This window comes from Balaenoptera borealis, assembly GCF_965194805.1.
Source record: "Balaenoptera borealis genome assembly, chromosome: 17".
Lineage (NCBI taxonomy): Eukaryota > Metazoa > Chordata > Mammalia > Artiodactyla > Balaenopteridae > Balaenoptera > Balaenoptera borealis.
In genome coordinates, this window is record NC_138876.1 from 66297196 (window position 1) to 66318764 (window position 21569).

At 42.3% G+C, this 21569-nt stretch overlaps 1 protein-coding gene and 1 long non-coding RNA gene across 2 annotated transcripts in view; both read right to left on the reverse strand.

Annotated features, from left to right (window-relative positions):
* KCNB2 (potassium voltage-gated channel subfamily B member 2) overlaps positions 1–21569 on the reverse strand; it is a 403794-nt gene that overhangs the window by 170528 nt on the left and 211697 nt on the right. The gene's annotated exons all lie outside the window — the stretch shown is intronic.
* LOC309614847 lies at positions 6572–21289 on the reverse strand. The gene is made up of 2 exons (XR_014236425.1): positions 11779–21289; positions 6572–11733 (listed from the first exon to the last, which is right to left on the reverse strand). It is a non-coding gene; the product is annotated as an uncharacterized lncRNA (long non-coding RNA).

The window sequence follows — 21569 nt, forward strand, 5'->3', positions numbered from 1 at the left end:
GACACTAATAATTATAAATATCACACAGAGAGTGATGGTAGAGTTATCATATGGCCCACCCACAGGAGCTATTAACTCTCACAGACACTATTTTAGACAATACATTTTTTAGTCTAATGTTAGTTTATAAGTACAAAGCATGAAAGAGTAGCACTTCTGATATCCTGTGCTAAAGAAAAGAGAGTGGGGAGGAGGAAAGGCCCACTTCATTTCAGATGTCTCAAATAACAAGATTTTTAGTGTAGGAGAAGACTTCAAAGAAGGTCAGCGTTGGAGTTTCCTTTGGAAGAAGTAACAAATTACATGCTCAATAACAAATCAATAAATATATAAATTCCAAAAACACTGTACCAGCCAACTGTTTGGAAGAGCTGTATGTATAAATTTTTTGTCTTAAAATCAAGCAGAAGGTCATGTATCTCAGGATACTGAATATAGTTCCCTGTGCTATACAGCAGGACCTTGTTGTTTATCCATTCTATATGTAATAGCTTACATACATACTAGGTCCTCTTTTTCTACTGTGACTACTGAACCTGAGTATGAAGAATAAAGCAGATATTTTAAGCATGCAAGTGTGCACGTATGCGTGTGTGTGCACACACACACTATTTTTAAGAGTATTTCTAATATAACCATAAGGTATATTCATTTATCACTTTTTAAAAATCCGGGATTCTAGAAATTCTTTAAAAAATGGTGGCAAGAATTAACTGGGACAATACTTTTTTTTTGAACTAGAAACAGTGTTTATTAGAAGCAAAGTACATGTGGAAGAGCACTTGGGTGAACTCGGAGTGAGCTGCACACAATAGGGGCGGCTTAGGTTGCTTATACGGGGGCGGTTTTCCAGGTTGTCTCTGGCCAATCATCTTGAAGTTTCTGGGACAATACTTTTTATAAGACCAATTTTATAAACTGAGAACCAGGGGACACTAAACGTCAGTGACTTTTCTAAGAAGACACATTGAAGGCATGGGCCGCTGACTTCCCATTCCAGGGGGGTCTCTTGGATGACTCAGCTCAATTCTCTCATAATCTCCATCATTTCCAGTTCCAAAGAGGGTCAAGAAATATTCATCTCCTGCCATACCTCCTTGGTCTAGGAGTTTCACCCTCTCATTTGCCAAGTGCCACCTTAAACGGGTTAATAAAACGACTTAGTAGCACTTTGCAAATATGCAAGGCTCAAATGACAACAAATAGGATATTATTCAGCCTTCCAGTTGAGCTTAATGTTTATGTAGCACTATTTCGCCCCTAGGCACTTGATTCATTCACTGTCGCACTTGGTACGACGGCGTACTACAAACAGAGGAAGAGAGAAGATGCTACTTGAATTAACTAACACTGATGCAATGTAGACTTCATTAAATAAAGGAATTTATCTTCTTGGGTTTAAGATGATTCTACATTTCCCGTGAACTTTCTGGTGTCGATTCCATTTAAAGCCCATACATCATGAGATCAAATGTAACCGAGCAAGACCCTATGGGGCCTTCTTAGGGCAGACCCCTCCCCCATATCTTCTGCTTTAGCTCCTCTCTGAAGTCCCTAGAGAGATGTTAAAACCACCACCCAATGGAAGAAATTAACTACTTGATGACCATGAGCACGTAGACCCCAGACCTACTGGCACCTAAGGATTGATAATGTTAACCCCTGTTACCTCACCATCAACCAGAGAATTGTGCACCAGCTGATCACATGCTCTGAGACCCCCTCCCTCACCTGAGCTTTAAAGATGCTTTGCTGAAACCCATCATGGAGTTTAGGTCTTTTGAGCACTAGCTGCCCTGGACTCCTTGCTTGGTGCCCTGCAATAAATGCTGCATTTTCCTTCACCATAACCTGGGGTCAGCGGATTGGCTTTACTGTGTGTGGGTACGCGCGCCCAAGTTTGGTTCGGTAACACAAAGAATAACAAATCAGAGAGTCACAGAATGTTAAAGCTGGAAGGAACCTCAGAAGTTATTCAACCCCCTCTCATTTCCCAGCTGAAGATGCAGAGATTAGGTCCAAGGTCACCCAGTGGGGGTCTTGGCAGGTAGCAGACGCCCTCCCTCCCTAATGATCTTTCCTCTGCAGGTCTTTAACTGATTCCATGATCTGGACCTGATTTACAGAGTTGGATTAATGCATGTTGATTTCTGAACTGTATGTCACGACTATCAGCCCAGTACCCGTCCTTGGCCATTCATCTCCCTCAGGCCCAGCCCCCAAGTCTCCTCCCACCCCACCACAGATGTTTGTAAAGGATCCTGTTAGCAGCAATCAGAGAAACACAAATAAGATGCCATGAACTAGGAGTTCTACATTGAAAAAGCCAAATCTATTCACCAGTGGAGTTAATAACATCCTCCTGAGATCCCAGTGCCCACACAAACCAAACATATGTAGATAAGGACACGAGGATGAATAAAGAGCAATGTGTTTTTGAAAACATAGGAAATAATTAAATGGTTTCTAAAGAAGGGCACAGCCTGGGATTTTGTAGTGTAAAATGAGGGTACCTGGCTCTTTTCACCTGTAGGTCATTTTTTAAAAGCTCATTCATACAGCCACTTACTTTCTGTCCTCCCAACCGAACCCCCCGCCCCAGATTTATTAATAAAAGGCTGGGGGGAGGGAGGGAGGGAGGCAAAATGGTTTCCTGTTTTTGCTTCAAGGCTGAGGGGCGTTGCCGTTGGATTGTTTACTGTGAGTCACGCTGTAAAGTCACGCATCTGGCTTTTTCAAATATCTATTTACTTAAAGGGAGAATAAAGAATATGCGTTTAAAAATACACGCACACGTCTCGTGATTGAAGCGAGAGCCACGTTTCCTGTCAGGTCAAACTGTTCCTGTTCTGAAGGAATCCCTGAAGCCTTCTCATGATGGGAAGTTCTAAGAGAGGTCAAAAATTGGCAGCCTGGGGCCACAATCTGGCCACAGATGGTTTTGTTCTGTATGCACAGTACATTTTTTTTTTTTGAAATTTTGAATTTTATTTATTTTTTTATACACCAGGTTCTTATTAGTCATCCATTTTATACACATCAGTGTATACATGCCAATCCCAATCGCCCAATTCATCACACCACCACCACTTCCCCTGCCCTTTCCCCCCTCGGTGTCCATATGTTTGTTCTCTACATCTGTGTCTCTATTTCTGCCCTGCAAACTGGTTCATCTGTACCATTTTTCTAGGTTCCACATACATGCGTTAATATACTTGTTTTTCTCTTTCTGACTTACTTCACTCTGTATGACAGTCTCTAGGTCCATCCACGTCTCAACAAATGACCCCATTTCGTTCCTTTTAGCCAGGTCATAGATGCACAGTACTTTTAAACATTGGAATTCGAATGTTTTTCGACATTGCCTACACTCTCCTTCTCTTTGGGGTCCACCACCACCTCCAGATGTTGGCTGGGGCCAGTCCCTGGAGGATTGAGTTTTCAGACACTGTTCCAGGGATGAAAGGGAGGCTGTGAAAGGCCAGGACCAGGCAGGGGAGGGCTGACTGTCTTCCCTGTCCCTTCTTTGCCCCAGGGGGACAGAAGGCAAGGAAGGCAGGTGAAGAGCCCCTCTGCCCCAGGGAACTTGTAATCTTGAGCTCAGGGCAGGAAGTGAGGTGTGATCCCTACGCTGGTGACAGCATTAGGGATAAGCTGGCATCTCTGGTGTCTTCATGCCTCTCCCACATGGTGAGCTCAGCTGCTTAAACGTTTCTGCTTGGCCAATTGTTAATGGGCTACTCCCCTTTCTCTTTCCAAGGCAAACTGGGTTTGGGTTGCTCTCTGCCTCTAGAGCCCAGCAGAGAGGGGAGGGGATTCCCTGAGTCAGAGTCATGAAGAATTTCAACAGGTCTTTATATAGGAGGCACTGGAGTGAATTAATAGTAGACATTGTTATTAGTATCTCACATTATTATATTTGTAGTTTGCTGTTGCCCTCACTGCCAAGTATAACTCAGGCAAATACAGATTTAGACTAGGGCATGAGAATTTTCTCATTTATATGTTCAATATGATTTTTTCATTGAGATATAACTGACATATAATGTGTTAATTTCAGGTATATAATATAATGATTCTATATTTGTATATATTGTGAAATGATCGCCATAATAAGTCTAGTTAACAACTGTCAACATACAGAGTTACAATATTTTTTTTTCTTGTGATGAGAACTTTTAAGATTTACTCACTTAGCAAATCTCAAACATGCCATACAGTATTACTAGCTTTAGTCATGATGCTATATACAGTAATGATTATTTTATATACATGATTATAATGACAGAAGATGAGATGAATGTGAAAAAAAAGAGTGAAAAGTAAGACTGCAGAAATAGTTCATATACAACTCCTTTAGTTCATATACGAGAAAAATGGACAGAATAGTATAATCATGATGAGTGCAGACTTTGTAGTCAGACTGCCTGGGATAAAATGCTGACTTCACAACCCACTGCACCTGTGACTGACCTTAGGCCAGTTACTTTTCATGCCTCGGTTTCCTTACCTATAGAATGGGGATAATAACAGCAATAATCTCATGGGGTTATAAAGGATTTCATGAGAAATGCTGTAAACGCCCTTTGTACAGTAGCATATAATAAGCCCTTGGTAATTTTAAAATTATTGTTATTATAGCTAATATTTAGTATAACTAACAACTTGAGTTGCATAATACTCCTTTTAAGAATTTCAAAAGCTTTATAATCTACCACTTTAGATTCCTGAATCTCTCACTGATTATTACATCTCATATCAGCCATAGCTCAAACCTTGGTATGAATGAGTGATTTGGTTTATACTTTCAATAAATGTTAGCATAAAAATATATTTTAGCATATAGTTTCATAGTTTTAAAGTTCTTATAAAGGTCTTAGGTACAAAATTAATTGTAAAAATGAACAAACTCCAGAAAAACAAACGAGAAAACTGACCAGCTCAAAATACTTGATAAGTTGAAAGATTTTTACCTAACATCCCAGAAAATACCCTAGTAATAAGATTTAATATTGCCAAGAATGGCCTGGGCAGGTTTAGGCCTTTCTTCCCAATTTCCATCAGTACTCTGAAAGCCATGTGACATCAAAAAAAATCTAAGTAACATACACCCCTTCCCTGGAGAAATTCTGGTGCCACCCTAAAGTAATATATGCTAATAAGATGAGTGAATAATCAAATGGTAAAATTTGGATCATGTTCTCCTCAGGAGGAACAAATAGCCTCAACAGGGCTTTCTCTGGAATTTCATGAAGATCTCTGACAACCTATTAATTATAGTTGATTAGATTATACTTTCTTCCACCTTAACAAAAACTCAGCCTATTTTCACCACATAGGTGAGCATACAGAAGCAGTTGGCAGGCCTGGGCAATAGAGAGCAGGGCCTTTAGCAATGGCTGGAGGTATTTTTGATAGTCACGACTGGACGTTAATGACTAGTGGCCAGGGATGTTGCTGTACGTCCTACAAGGCACAGCACAACTCCTGCAACAAAGGATAACCTGGTCCCAAAGGTCAATAGTGCCAAAGCTGAGAAACCCTGACTATCTCTTACCTACAGGTGCAACCTGCCCTAGATGTGGGCTAATGCTGGTCTGGTCAGGGTCCTCTAGCCAGTACCTTAGTGGCTCAAAGCATCAGCCTTGCAACTTAGTGTGCTCTGTCCTTGAACCCCAGGGCCTGGCTCTTGCCTCCTCTTCTTAGCCCATGTCCTTGAGTTCCTCCTCTGATTTCCTGACTGATGCTCTGCCTGGTTCAGCAGGACCAAGCCCTTCAAGGACTGAAGTTCTGATCCTGCACTCGGCTCCTCTGGGCTGGGACTCCGTGGCCTGCCATGGGATCTTCCTGACGCCAACTACTTATCTGCTTCATTTTCTGCTCCTAGGCCTTCCTGAAGGCTGTCATGATTGGATAAACATGCTTACCTCTCAGATATCAGGGCTTAGGCTTTCTCTTTATAATATTCTATCAAATGGTCTGTTCTGCCTGGTTCCTGGAACACCTTGACTTCTGACCATGGCTAGACTGCCCTCAAACCTAATCTTCCAACCACACTCTGCTTGCACTTGCCCTGACCCTGACCCTGACCCCTAGGCCTTCCTGGTCTCTGTCCCTGCTCTGTCCCTGCCTGTCCTGTCCTAGCACACACTCACTGAGACCTGGCTGTCAGAGAACCTAAAATTCCCCATCTCACGCTCATACTTCAATAATACAAAAACATTAGGCTGACCTCCCCATAATTCATATTTATCAGGTATTAGTTTATACCTAGAGAATCCAGGGAAAAAATCGGCTCCTTTAAAAATCAATTCATTTAATAAAATACAATTTTGAATGCTGATGTGGTGAAAAGCAGGACTCTATTCCTCAATGACAACAACAACAAAAAAATAAAGAGAGGAAATCACTTTATCTGCAGGCAGGTAAATTAAATATTTAAGAACACGCCACAGCAAAACTGGATGTTTTTCACATGAGCAGTTCTGTGAAAAGAGGCTTAGGTAACCACTGATGTTAACTGTTGGAAAGGTTAATTACGTATCCTCTTCCCCCTTTTTATCATCATAACTTTTTGGTAATGCACCCTTTCCTTAATTATACAGCTTCTGTCCATCCATCTCCCGTGTAGTAACTGCAGCCTCAGATGACTTTTCTGGAGAAACCACCGTCCTCAGCTAAAGCTAGCTCTGGTTACATCTCTCAGCCAATGGCTGGGAGCCTTTTTCTTCAACAAGACACAAATCATCATAAACAAATGTAGCTGAGGTCTTATCACAATGGAATGTTTTAAAAATATCATTTGGACGGATTTAAGAACAGTACAATTTCCTCAGAAGATAATGCATGTTGTTAAAAGAAAATGTGCACCGTTGTGTGGTTTGGCCAAGGACTCGGTTCATAAGCTTTTATGCACACTGAATACACATGATCATTTTCAGTGGACTGCATCTTTATTGATTTCTGAAGTGAAACAAGAAATCTCTCTGGCCCTCGTAAAAATAACAGAGATCATTTATGGAGCACTTAATTTGTGTTGGCTAGCAAAGCCTTTTAGACAGATTATCCCATGTAATCCCCACAATGGCTTTATGAGGTAGGTGCTATTATTACCCCAATTTTACAGATGAAAGAGCTAAATTCAAGAAGTAACTTGCCCAAGGTCACATAGCTGTTAAGTGACAGACACAGGGTTTAAATTCAGTCGAATGACTCTGTTCCAATATTCAACTGCTCTGCTACCTTCCTTCCCACTAATTTTGAAGATTTTATTTATTTCTCACAGTGTTTAGGAACATTTTCTTGCTCTGCTTAACAAATAACAGCACTTAGATTTCCTTCCTTGGAGTTCAGGTTGGGCATTACAGATTGTTCCTTTAAGACACCTTTTCTGTTAAAACATACACACACAAACTCACACAGCCTATGTCTTAATCATAGGAATCATTAAATACCATGAAGATCTTTGAAGACACAGATGGCTTATGGGGTACAGAGTTATAGGTAGGTGTCTGTGTCCTAACTCCATTAGTATAAGAAAAATATTTTTTACTGTTTTCTGAGCTATCCCAGGACTGCTGATGAAGGGATATTTTTGAGTTGTAGCCATAAGGTTAAGCTGTAGGGTTTCTGGAGCCCTATAGCTTCAAGGGCTATTCCTTTTCTCCTAAGGGTAACTAATAAGGGGATTGACCTCCAAGTTGATGACAGTTGGTTGGCCTCTGATGAGATATGGTTAATATATGGAAAGGTTATTATTTTATCATACTTAAGTTTTCATTTTCATTGGGGCCAGGGCTCTAGTATAAAGAAGGGAGCTTGAGCTGTGATCGGAACCCCCCAGTGGAAAATTTCCTATTTAAAGAGAATGTAAGCACCTGAGGCATGGTTTGGAGAGAATGAAAGGTCTATGATTCTCAGCCAGGGATGCCACACCTGGGACCACCTCTTGCCAAAGCTAGGTTCCCAAAGGAGACTCGGGAAACTCCCAGGAATTCACGAAACCACCTCTGCTTAAGGTCCCTCAGCAGCTCCCTTTTGTCCACAGAACGGGGCCCAAACTCCACAAGAGGGTATGCAGAGCTCTTCACAATTTGATTGCCTTTCCAACTCATCTCCAACTACTCTCCACCCTCTACACACACTTCAAGCACCCAGTCTAGCGGTATTCCAACTGAAGATCGTTTCCCTCCACTCTACATTTCTTTACCTTCTTTCAGGAGTGCCCTTCCTAACTTCAAGGCTGAGCTCAAACTTCATGCCAGGCAGAGTTAAGCAACTGGGCTACTATATTTCCATTGTGCCTTGTACATATCTCTGTCAGAGGGTTGGTTAACCATATAGCTGTAGTTGTTTGCTTACCTGTCTGTCTTCCCAGGTGGATAGAGACATTGGATAGAAATTATGGTCAGCACAACATATAGATGGAAATGAGATAATTCCATCTGAAGGCTTCACAAGTTCAGGTACTTTTTCCTGCAATTATCACCCAATGGGACAAAACTGTTAATGAACCATCCCGGGTAAGAGTCCCTCCTGATGGCAGAAGCTGGGCTGCCTGTCAGGGACGATAACGAGGGAAGAGTTGAGACCTCATTTCCCACAGTGTAAACAACGTTTGCTGTTGACTAGACACACACTTCCCTCAGTTATACAGAGTTACGTGAGTCTCTTCCTGCTTTATAGATTCTTGGGATATTCCCTAATTGGGAGCCATTAGGTTTATAAACTTAAAAATGCCCGTTGAATTGTGCTAAAGGGTAAATGTCTTCCCCTTTAGGGTATTTGCCACAGTTGGTTCAGACTCTGTGCTGGGGGGTTACTCTGTCATTCCTCGTTGGGGAATGTATTCTAGTGTATCTTAGAGATAGATTTCCCCAGAATAGATACTAATTCTGTTCTACTCTTCTGTCCAGCAGGAAAGCACCGAAAACAAACTAGGTAGTTAGTGCTCATTTTCCCCTTGATAAATTTCAAAACGTACTTTCCTAATATATGCTACATAAACAGCAAACATGAATTGAGTAGGATTATTCTGTGATTACTACTGCGTATTTTCTCAACTAAGAGGAAACATGGGCAAATGGAATTTAAGACTATATACAATGGCCCAAACCAGTGGCCTTTCCCTCAACCTAGAGGTGTGCTGCCTGCACTGTCAACAGACAAACAGACAATTTGGGGCTCAGGACAGAATCTCTACTGAGAAGTGGAGGTAAAGTGGACATGATCGCCTCTTTCCAACTGCTGTCTTTCCTGCAGGCCACACTGCTTGGTTGAAATAGATCTCTCCTGATGCTGGTACCAGCTGTCAGCAGTGGCGATATTAGAATATGATTTCCTTCTTTTGCAACATCACTTTATTCTAAAATCGATGCCACAACTTTCATAACTAATGGATTTTGTTGGTATGCATTCATCTGCTGCAGAGAAAAATCATTGCTTAAATCAGCTTGCTCCAAATAGGATTGACTAAAGCAAGCAAGATGGTATTCTTGTCAAAGCCATCTCATACTCCACGTGACATACTGTATTCTAGTGCTGACAGCTGAAGGCTAGAGTTTTGATTAATCCATTTTCCTCTCGTTATAAACAGAAACTCTCTTCCCTGAAGGTTCCAGCGATCACTCTAGCAAGTGTTGGACCTTGACAGAACAATGCTTATCCTTTGGTGGCCACTGTATGTACAAGAGAGAAAGAGCTGGCTTTGTTTTCCAAATCTCCTTGGGCATTGTTGAAAGAAGCTCATTTGTGAATGCATGTGTTTCAACAAACTCAAGGCTGTATTTCATTTTTTCCTTTCATGGAAATAGACAGTGAGGGAGAGGAAGCAGGTGTGCAGTTCATCCAAAGCGTGACAGACATCTGCTGGGGGAATCATTTCACAGTCCTCCAGCGAGGCAGCACCCAACACAGGGCCTGCAGGACTGGGTGCAGGGGAGAGATCGGGGGTAGGCTACAGGGGTCAGAAATTGTAGATTGATCCCACGTCTCAGGGTCCCCAGGCGGAACTGTCCAGGTCACTTGGAAGCTTGTTCTCTAGGCTGCTATTGTGGAGAGTTCATGACTATTTTTGAGACGCTAAGGTTTTGCAATGGTTGAAAGCATCCCAAGGTACCCAGTGGCCGGTTTGATATTGTCACCAAATACAGTTAGAAAGAAGGGAAGGGGGGTGGGTGATGGTGCCCATTAAGAACTGGCTTCATGGTGTGCAACACAATGACGAGAGTTACCCACACTGTATTGTATATTTGCAAGCTGCTAAGAGAATAGCTCTTAAAGGTTCTCAGTACAAGAAAAAACTTTTCTAACAAGGTATGGCGATGATGTTGACTAGTCTTATTGTGGTAATCACTTCACTATACAGACACATATCAAATCATTACACTGTACAACTTAAGCTTATACAATGCTATATGCCAGCGATATTTCAGTAAAACTGGAAAACAACTCCATTCCTGTTTATGAAAAAAAAAAAAACAAAACTGGCTTCAGTGCAACATGATGAGTTCTACATTTGTTTCCCAAACCTGATGAAGCTATGTAATGGAATTAATGGTCCGACAGTAGAAAGAATCTGGGGAACCACTGATCTCCCCAAGTCCAGGACTCACGTACCATCCTGACGTGGACTCTAGTTGAGGCCAACACTGCACAGCTCAAACTAAAGCACTGCCAACACCAGGTGAATCTGGGAAGGAAAATATGAGACTGTGTCCCATAGAACTGTTTACCTGAGGCCTGTGAGCTCTATACCTGCTGTACACTGTGAGTTACGGACCTGATTTATCCGAATTTCAGAGTTTTCAAACTTCAGCATGCAGCAGAATCAGCTGGAAAGCTTGGTAAAACACAGGTTGCTGGGTTTCTGATTTCTAATCATGAGTTTCTGATTCAGTACGCCTGGGATGGGTCCTGAGTTCCCAGGTGATGTTATTGCAGTGACCAAATTTGAGATCCACATCCTGAGACCTTGGGCAAGGGAATGCTTTACTTGCTCTATCTGCAAAAGGGGGATTTCACTACAGGCCTATGTCATCTACGTTGTTTTGAATGTTTCCTCATGAAAGGGAAAGAGAGAAATATTTATTCAGAAACTCTTGTGTGCTAGATGCTTTCATACCTCATTTAATGCTCACAACAACCTGACAGATAGACATCGTTGTCCCCACTTCTTAGTTAGGAGGACGGAGGCAGAGAGGGGTCAGTTCATTTGCTTAAGTCCTTGGAGTTCTTAAGTGCTCAGGCTGAGACTCAACCTTGGTTGGTCTGGCTCCAAACCTGTAGACCTTCCATGGCATCCAGACCTCTCCTTACACCAGCTTACTTTTATCTTTGTAAAGGGGATCTTATAAAGCCCCAAGAGAAGAAAAAAAGCAAGACTAGGTGAAGGTATGCATCTGAATCGACCACGTGGCCTATCAGTTCATTTGTCTCAGGCAGAGGCTGTCCAAACTGCTGACGCTCAACCCCGGCCATGCTGGATTTCTCTGTTTCTGCCTGCCACGTTGGTAACCTTATCTGAATTCTGATGGCTTTGCCCCAGACCTTGACTCTGAGCTGGTCTCATTCAGGTATCCCTCCAGTCATCACCCCTGGCCTTTGAACAACCAGCTTATCCTGAAAAGGCTCCTGGTGAATCCTCCCTGAGTATCATTGCCTGATGAGCTACCTGCCTGTGATGATGCCACTTAGAATTGGGGCAAAGCCCCATCACACTCTCCCTAACTTGACCTCTTCCTAGTGTGACCTTTTCCATCACACTCTCCCTAACTTGACCTCTTCCAAAGACAGGGACGATGATTTGCTCACTTTTAATAAACGACGTGGATCCCAGCTTTCCAGATCAGCCACGTTGTAGTTTGGTTAATTAATTCCATACAACTTCAGAAATATATGTTCTGTTCAAAGCCCTGAACACTGTGGTTGCCTAATTTTAGGGAGCTGTGGTAGGAGAAAGAAGGCAGCAGAATTGGATCAGAGAACCAAATTTAAATTCTCATGACCATCTATTAATATTTATTGAGTGTCTGCGGGAGGCATGCTCCTTTGCAGGATTCTTCCCAGATTATCCAGGGTTTTTCTCCCCATAAATTCTCATTAATATATTGTACATCTTATTTCCAATAAAAATACAGGAAGGTGGCATTCTTTATTCCTCAGGGTGAGTTTCATTTCCATAGTTTATAACGCAATATAATGTCATAAAACAGAATAAAAGAGCCAAGACTGAACATTTTTCTATTAAAACTAAAAAGATTCATATCCTTTCCTCTACCCTGCCATCTCTTTTGAAAACAAGAGGGAAAGCAACCTTCTCCTGTGCTCCCACTCTATCCCCCTCCTGGCCCCAAAATAATACTTTCCTTATTTTAGACTAATTTCATTAAACAAATGGGCAAGAGCCCTAAAAGTTCTTCCTGGAAGATATTGCCATGATTTTATCCTGGTTATCCAGCTGCCCTTTAATTATCTGGCAGAGCTAGGGCCTGTAATAAGATACTCCAGATAAACAGCGCTTGGCATATTTTAAGTAAATGTCAACCCAGGTTAGTTTGTGAAGTTCTGCTTTTTTCTCCACTAATGTTCTCCCATGGGGAACACCCATGGGAAATAACCAATGTTCTTCCTTCAAAAAATATGGAACTGTGGGCCCAGAGTTTTCAATGACTGCCAACTCAATCACTATTTAATCACTGCAAAAGTACCTCCGGAACTGCAGCTGCTTCTCTGTCTACCTGATGACCTACAACCATGAGAAGAGAGAGTAAAACATACTCCTTCTGAGAGAAAGGTGGAAACTGAGAGGTTTGTGTAGTGAATACAGAACAAGATGATCTTCTTGAGTGCAAAGAACCAGGAGATTTTACTCTTAGAAAGTAGAAAAGTGCCATCTAAAACCAGGCTTGGGTTAATTTTCATAATTATGAGTCATCCATTAGCCCTATGATTATAGAGTTGTATTTAAATCTCTGTTTAGAAACATTGTTTTTGCACTTAGTTGGCTCATTCTTTACCCAGCCTCCTCGACTGCCTGGGCCCTAGACTCCTGCCACACCTGCCCAGCACGACTGACCTCACAATGCTGTTTGTTTGCTACCACACCTGGGCTGTCAGGCACAAATGCAGGCAATAACTCAACCGCAAGGGCTGACGCTGCTACAAATGTCTAGTCTCTGATGTCAACTGGACCACTCTTTTTTTCCTCCTTCATCAGCTTCCTTTTCTGTTCTCCTCTGTGGACATTCCAAAACTTTACTGTTTTCTTCCAGCCTCCTGACCAAACTCCTGCTCCCTTTTTCCCAATAGACACCGTTGAGTCCTGCTTTGTTCAGAGCAGAGAGACAGAGCAGTTCTGCTGCGGCGGTCTCCCAGCTTTATGACTGACCCAGGTGATGGCTAAGAAAGCTTCAGCTCCCAGGACTCTCCTTGCTGTGTCTTTGATTCTTCCCTCCATACCACGCACATCCCACAGGGCACCTGACCTTGGCTTTTAGTATAGTGATCTCGGCCCCACTCATACCCTTTGAACTTGAAGACCACTCTCGACTTCCTTGACTTTGAAACTCAGAACCTCTTGGGGTGCAGCTCACACTCACTGCTTGGCTCCTTCTGTTCCCGGCAGTCTCACTTTTCCTCTGCTGTCAGTGTCCCAACATCAGCATCAGCCCCCACTGCACCAACCCTGGCCTCCTACAAGGAAAAGGTCAAATGAAAATGTTTTTATTCCCTACCCTTCCTTAGAGAAATCTTCCTTGTTTCTCTAGGCTCACAAAAATAAAATAAAATAAAACAAAGGTGTCCCTCTGGCTCAAAGCTCCACCATCTCCAGGTACCATTTCCTCTCTCCCAGTCAGGATCCTTGACCTATTGATTATGCATCTCTTTCTTGGAGTTTCAATCTCTTCCTTGGTACTAATTCCTTCCCTGTAGCTTATAAACACACACACACACTCACACACACACACGATTCCTTCCCTGAATTCTGCATTCCGCGCCGGCCACCACTGAGCGTCTCTCCCCATTCACAGCCAATTTTTCAGAAAAGTCATCTCTACTTGTGTCTCTGTTTCCTTACTTCCTGCTTCAACCTCAGTGCAGTCAGCTTCCCCATCCTCACCCCCACCGCTCTGCTAAAATGGTCTAAGTCACCCTTGACCTCCATATTGCCAAATTCAATAAACACGAGACTGGATCTGGCATCATCGTCTGACCTGTGCGTTAGTTCTCTTCCGGGAAGAGTCTGCTCCTTTGTCTTTTGTGACCCTCTCCTGGCTCTCCTTCTACCCTTGCAATTCCTTGGTCTGCTTTGCTGGCCCCTTTTCTTCTGCCCTACCTGTGTTTACCAGAGCTCTGCTCTCCCCGCTCTACCTGCTCTCTCAAGACAACCTCGTTGACCCCCAAGGCTTTCAGTATCATTTTATGCCAATGATTCCCAAATGCTAGCTCTGGCCCACCTCTCTCCTGAGCATCTGACACTGCCACCTGGATAGCTCCAGAAGCACAGGACATTCAACACGTCCAAAACCAAAATCAGTTTTTTCTTCCTCCTGCCTTCCTTATACTGATTTAATAGAACTTAGGCCTTATCTAGGCTTCTTCCTCTTTTAACTCCCTATCAATTTCCCCAAGCTCTGTTGATTTCCCCTTTCATGACTGCTTGAGGCTACCTCACCTCTCCATCCTGAACTGCTCGGATCCTCTCTCACCTGATCTACTGCAGTAACTCTCTAACTTAGCTTACTGGAAGGGTCAGACGTCGTAGCTAGGTAAGTAACTTAGTTCCTGTACTCTGCTTCCCATTAAATCAGTGGGTTTTAACTTTGGCCAAACACTGGAATCAAACATTTCAAATCAAAGGAAACTTTGAAAAATCCTGATGCTGGGATCTTATCTCCAACAAATTCTGTTGTAATTTGTTTGGGGAAAGCCTAGGTATTAAAATGTTTTAAAACTCCCCAGGTGATTCAAATATGCAGCCAAGGTTGAGAGCCATGGCTGTCGACCACCGTCCAAGTGACTGTCCTTGTATCAGCTCTGTGATATAAACCCCCAGCTTATATGCATGTGGGATACTGGTGTAAGATATCACACATGGTAATACTCAGGGCGGAGAATAACTGGGAATGGGGTAGAGGGTTCCAGAAAGCGAGAAGGCAGCAATGGCAGGAAGTGAGGGGGAGCCATTGACCTTGGCAACTCACTGGCCTGTGCAGTGTCATACGACACTTGCTTCCTAGAAGGCTGCTGCTGCCTGCTTCTCAGGTGCTCAGGCCATGGCCCTGACTACACAGCCCAGGGAACGCCTCCAGCCCACAATGGGATGAGCCTTTTCCTAGCACAGTAGCTTTATATTGCCCACTTCTGGGCTGAGTCCAATGTGAGAAGATCCAGAATTTTCTGGCAGTCTGAACTTCTGGACAGATTTCCTCAGCTGGCCTCTGCAGGATGGAGATGCTGCCCTTTCCATACTCCTCCCCCACTCTCATACTGCAGACGTGCAGATACGGTGGTAAGTAAAGAGCTGGGCTTGGTGGACGAACAGTTTTCCTTTTCATTGAGCTCTCAAGGATGGAACCTTTCTCTTGGCTCAAGAAAGCCAGAACATTTGCTTTATAAAACAAGCAGCCATCTCTTACTTGTAAGTACAAAATGACAACGAAGACCTCTAACTCACATAACCACGTGTTTTAGGTTGAATTGTGCCCCCTAAAAAAAGTACTTGTTGAAGTCCTAACACCCACTACCTTAGAATGTTCCCTTATTTGGAAATAGGGTCTGTAAGGGGGTCACCGAGTTGAAATGAGGTCATTAAGGTGGGTTATAATCCAATGTAACTGGTGTCCTTATAAAAAGAGGAAATCTGCACACAGAGTCAGACACACAAAGAGGGAAAATGCTGGGAAGACACACAGGGAGAAGGCCATCAGAGGACGGAGAATTGCAGTGATGTCTCTATAGGCCAAGGAATGCCAAAGATTGCTGGCAAACCATCAGAAGCCAGAAGAGGCAAGGAAGGATTCTTCTACAGGTTTCAAAGGGAGCATGGCCCTGTTGACACCTTGATTTTGGCCTATTAGCTACCAAAACTGTGAAAAAATAAATTTCTGTTGTTTCAGGTCACAGAGTTTACGGTACTTTGTTTCGACTGCCCTAGGAAACTAATACAGCAGGTAATTCTCTCCATCATCAGAGGTGCAGGCTCTCTGAGATGCATTCTAGCCCAGGAACCTTCTGGAGCTGGATGTATTGTTTGGTGATCTGAACCTCTCCTGACCCCAGTCCTCCCCTGGCTGTTCTCTGCAGACATCAGTTCCCTTCTGACCCCACCTGTGGTCTCCTCTGCACTTTTTTTGGCAGAAGTCTATAGACAGCAGGTCCAAAGGTTTTACTCCTCTCCCTGCAGATAAGGTTACTGCTTTATAAATGTTTCTTGCTACCATTTAATGCCTGGCAAAGATGTACTAGCTCTCGCATATATCATCACCTTTAGTTGTCACACTAACTCTATGTCATAGGTAGTATTTTCTCCACTTTAGGATCCAGAAGCTGAGGTTCAGAAGCATTAACTTTGCCAAGGTAGACAGCTACTGAGGGGCAGGGCTTGGGCCTTGGCAGGCCCAAGCCAACCTGGCCTCTGAGAGGTTGCCAGCCTCACCGTGGGCATGGTGACTTCTTCGGGCTCTTGATGGCACAGACCTTGCTTCAGAAATTAGCAGCAGCAACTCTGCGGGCATCTCCCTGCTAACTAATCAGTGACTACAGCCTTTTAAACACAGGCTTTCTGCTCAAGCTGGGGCCTTCCTGCAGCTGTTCTACTTGATGAATGAGCCATGATCCCGTTATAAAGGACTTAACGGAGGGTTTAATCATTGACCCAACCAAACTTTCTGAACTGTAGGTATGATGGTAGGCCCGAGGGACCCAAGCTCTCTCAAGTCTACCTCTTTTTAAATTGACTATGTTTATTTACTGTTGAGTTTTAAGAACTTTCTGTATATTCTGAATACAAGTCCTTTACCAGGTTTGACGATTTGCAAATATTTTCTCCCAGGAGAAAGTCTCCTGTCCTTCATGGGCTTATAATCTCATAGGAGGAGACAGAAATGCCACCCTGACACCAGCTCTGTTCCTAGCACTGGGGCTGGGGACCCTGACCTGGCCAACCTGGGGCTACCATTCCTATTTTTACTTCATTGAGACCCTGTGATCATTATGCCTCCGAAGGTATAATAACAAAAATTCCCAAGAGATAACCACAGTTTACTGAGAAAAATCCCCAAATAGACATTTTATTTATTTATTTATTTATTATACAAAATAGAAAACCAAAACAGACATTTTAAGTGTTAATTCCTTGTCCAGACCAGTCTGTAATTAGTCTGGATACGGATGTTGTGGCAGTTCAAAAAATTCAAATAATATGGATAAGCTTGTTTCACCTTACACTGTAAAGCCATTTTCCCAGGAAACAGTGGCAATAGTCCCCTGCCCATTCCTCCCTTTATTTATTTTGCATAATACCTGTACCTGAGTCTACAGGCAGTCACACATTTTCCACACCAAAGTTGAACTGAGGTAAGTATTACATACACCCATATGCAAATGAGGTTGCATTCAAAATTCAGTGCAAACACCGCTAAAAAACAGCAGGGAGTCTTTCATAGAAGCTTAATGGATATAAAACTTTCAAAAAGTATTAAAACACCTGGATCAAACTCCTTTGAGAAATAAATTGCTATATTTTTAGAGACTCTGATTTATTAGCTGAATAAAGACCTTGTGAAAACCATGCTAACATAAAGTTACACACTTTTTAGCTTGAATTTGAATGTTGAGAAATCTCCTTTAGGGATTTCACTGACCACAGAAGGAAGACTCCGCCATGATGTAATTGAAAGCCATAGAGTGGTCTCAGCCTCTTCTGGAAGGACAATGTCCTTGCATCAGGACCACAAACAAACCTTTGCCTTTTGCTCCTTCTGTAATGGAGGCTCAGGCTTTCCTGCTTTCAGATGCGCCATTCTCTTCTTTCATAGCAATGGCTGGTTCTCTAGAGTGTCTCTCTTTTTGTTTTAAATTCAGAACTGGAAAATGAGTTTTGTTTTGTGGGGCAGTTTGATGAGTTTTCACACGTGTATGCAGTCGACCATCTGTATCCTCGAGTTCTGCCTCTGCGGATTCAACCAGCTGTGGGTTGAAAATATTCGGGGGAAAAAAATTCCAGAACGTTCCAAAAAGCGAAACTTAAATTTGCTTCACGCTGGCAATGATTTACATAGCATTTACATTGTATTTACAAATATTTACATAGCATTTACATTGTATTACACTGCATTCACATTGTGTTACATGGAATTATAAGTAATCTAGAGATGATTTAAAATATGCAGGAGGGTGTGTATAGGTTATATACAAATACTACACAATATTATGTAAGGGACTTGAGAATCTGAAGGTTTTGGTGTCTGAGGGGGTCCTAGAACCAATCCCCCAGAGATGCTGAGGCACGACTATATTCATGTAACTACCACCACAATCTGGATACAGAACAGCTCCATCACCCCCAATACTATCACTTCGTAGTCACACCATCCCCTAAACCCCCAGCACCAGGCAAAACTGATCTGATCTCCATCACTATAGTTTTGTCTTTTACTGAATGTCATATAAATAGAATCAGACAGCAGCATAACTTCCAACTTGTTTTTCAGACTGGCTGCACGATTTTGCATTTCCACCAGCAGTGTCTAAGAGTTCTAGTTGCTCTGCCTCTTCGTCAGCACTTGGTATTGTCAGGATTGTTTATTTCAGCCATTCCAGTAAGTGTCCAGTAGTATCTAATTGTGGTTTTAATGTGTATTTTCCCTAAAGAACAAAGGTGTTAGGCAACTTTTCCTGTGCTTATTTGCCATTCCTATGCCCTCTTTGGTGAAGTGTGTACTCAATTTTTTTTGCCTTTTAATGTAATTAAAAAAATAAACTTTACTTTTTAGGACAGTTTAGATTAGCAGAAAAATTATGGTGATAGTAGAGTTCCCATACATCCTAACTCAATTTCCCTTATTATTAATATCTTCTATTAGTGTGGGACATTTGCTACAATAAATGAAGCAATGTTGATATATTACTATGAACTAACGTCCATAGTTTATTAGATTTCCTTAGTTTTAACCTAATGTTCTTTTTCTGTTCCAGGATCCCATCAGGATCCCACATTACATTTAGTCATCATATCTCCTTAGGATCCTCTTGGCTGTGACAGTTAATCTGACTTTCCTTGCTTTTGATGACCTTGATAGTTTTGAGGAGTGCTGGTCAAGCATTTTGGAGAACATCCCTCAGCTGGAGAGTGTTGAATGTTTTTCTTATAATTAGACTGGGGTTATGGTTTTGTGGTAGGAAGGGCACAGAGGAAAAATGCCATTCTCGACAACATTATATCAAGGGTACCTATTAGCGACATGACTTATCGCTGTTGACATTGACCTAGATCACCAGGCTGAGGTAGTGTTTGTCAGATTTCTCTACTGTACAATTACTCCTTTTCCCCCTTTCTATACTGCAGGCTTTAGGAGGAAGTCACTGTGTGCAGCCTATACTTGGGTAGTGGGCTTGAAATTCTTTACAAGATTTTTTTTTTCTTTTTTATGGCCACGGTGCACAGCATGTGGGATCTTAGTTCCCTGACTAGGGATTGAACTCGTGCCTCCTGCATTGGAAGCACCGAGTCTTAACCACTGGACCTCCAGGAAAGTCCCTTTACAAGATTTTTAACCCTTTAGTTTCTTCATTTATAACATGGTAAGGAAATGTTAGTATCTATGCATAGGAGTGTTAGACAGATTAAATGAGATAATGTATATTATAGAGTGCTTAGCACAGGGTGGTTCATTTCCTCCACAGGAAAAGAGCTATATGACTGGGGTGAGCTTGGCTCCCAGGGGAACTGGGTGGTGGGTTCATGGGTCTTTAATTTATTATTATGTTTTTTTTAATGTACATATATGTTACCTTTTTGTACGTGCCAAGTATACATATTAGAAAAATCTTTTAAAGCTATATCACGGTTTTTAGGTCTAAAATGTTATTTCCCTTGTCTGAATAGTTCTAGGCAATAAAAAATAGGTTGCATTCTAAGTATTTATACTTAAAAACAGTTGTGGGCTCATTTCCTGGGATGGGGGGAATGATACTACATATAGAGAGTGCATAAAGATACAGTGATCATTTCTTACTATAAAACACACATGTTCCCCAGCTAAAAGATAATTTTTTTCCATAAAATTCCAGAGAAAAGTCACAGGTCAGACTAGAATCTATGAATGGATCTGGAAAAGGTCCTGAGTGATTGTAGGTTCAGGAGTACTATGTACAGTATACGCAACAGAATAAACCATTATCATAAAACTTCATGTTTCTAAAATAAACCAAAGTAAGTCTGATACACTATAAATTTGGTAGGTTTGGAAAAAATATTTGATTCTTTGTTTACTTAATTAATTAATTTCAGCCTATTCACTCTCCCCCAAGACCCGTTCCCTCAAAGGTCTGTAGATCTTTGAAATTAAAAAACAGCTTGAAATTCACCATGGCATAATGAAATATTATAACCCTAAACAATAACAGTCAGCTCCTCTAGTGGATGTGGTATGCAATCGTCCAGCACAGGGAAAGGTTGTAAGCATCTGTTGAAGCTTCTCTGATAGAATAAGGTTGAGGTACTTAAAATCATCTTAGTGGCCACACTTACTTCAGTATCTTTCTTTTTATTTATTAATTTATTCATTTCATTTATTTATTTTTGGCTGCGTTGGGTCTTCGTTGCTGCGCGCGAGCTTTCTCTAGTTGTGGTGAGCGGGGGCTACTCTTTGCTGCAGTGCATGGGTGTCTCATTGCGGTGGCTTCTGTTGTTGCAGAGCACCAGCTCGGTGTGTGGGCTTCAGTAGTTGTGGCACTCGGGCTCAGTAGTTGTGGTGCACAGGCTTAGTGGCTCCGTGGCATGTGGAATCTTCCCGGACCAGGGCTCTAACCCGTGTCCCCTGCATTGGAAGGTGGATTCCACCGCGCCACCAGGGAAGTCACCAGTATCTTTCTTAATTAAAAAAACCCCACCACTTAACACTTTATAAATTGATGAGACTTAAACAAATGAGGAAATAAACATCCAGGATGTTAAAAAAATTATGACCATACAAATTCAATTCATTTTAAATTGAGACAATCCGTGTGGACTTCTAGTCAGTACTGTTTATTTGTTCTCATATTCTTGTTTACTCCTTCGTTGCCATTTTTTTTTTTTTTTTTTTTTTTTTTTAAAGATTTATTTATTGATTGATTGCTGTGTTGGGTCTTCGTTTCTGTGCTAGGGCTTTCTCTAGTTGTGGCAAGCGGGGGCCACTCTTCATCGCGGTGCGCGGGCCTCTCACTGTCGCGGCCTCTCTTGTTGCGGAGCACAGGCTCCAGACGCGCAGGCTCAGTAGTTGTGGCACACGGGCCTAGTTGCTCCGCGGCACGTGGGATCTTCCCAGACCAGGGCTCGAACCTGTGTTCCCTGCATTGGCAGGCAG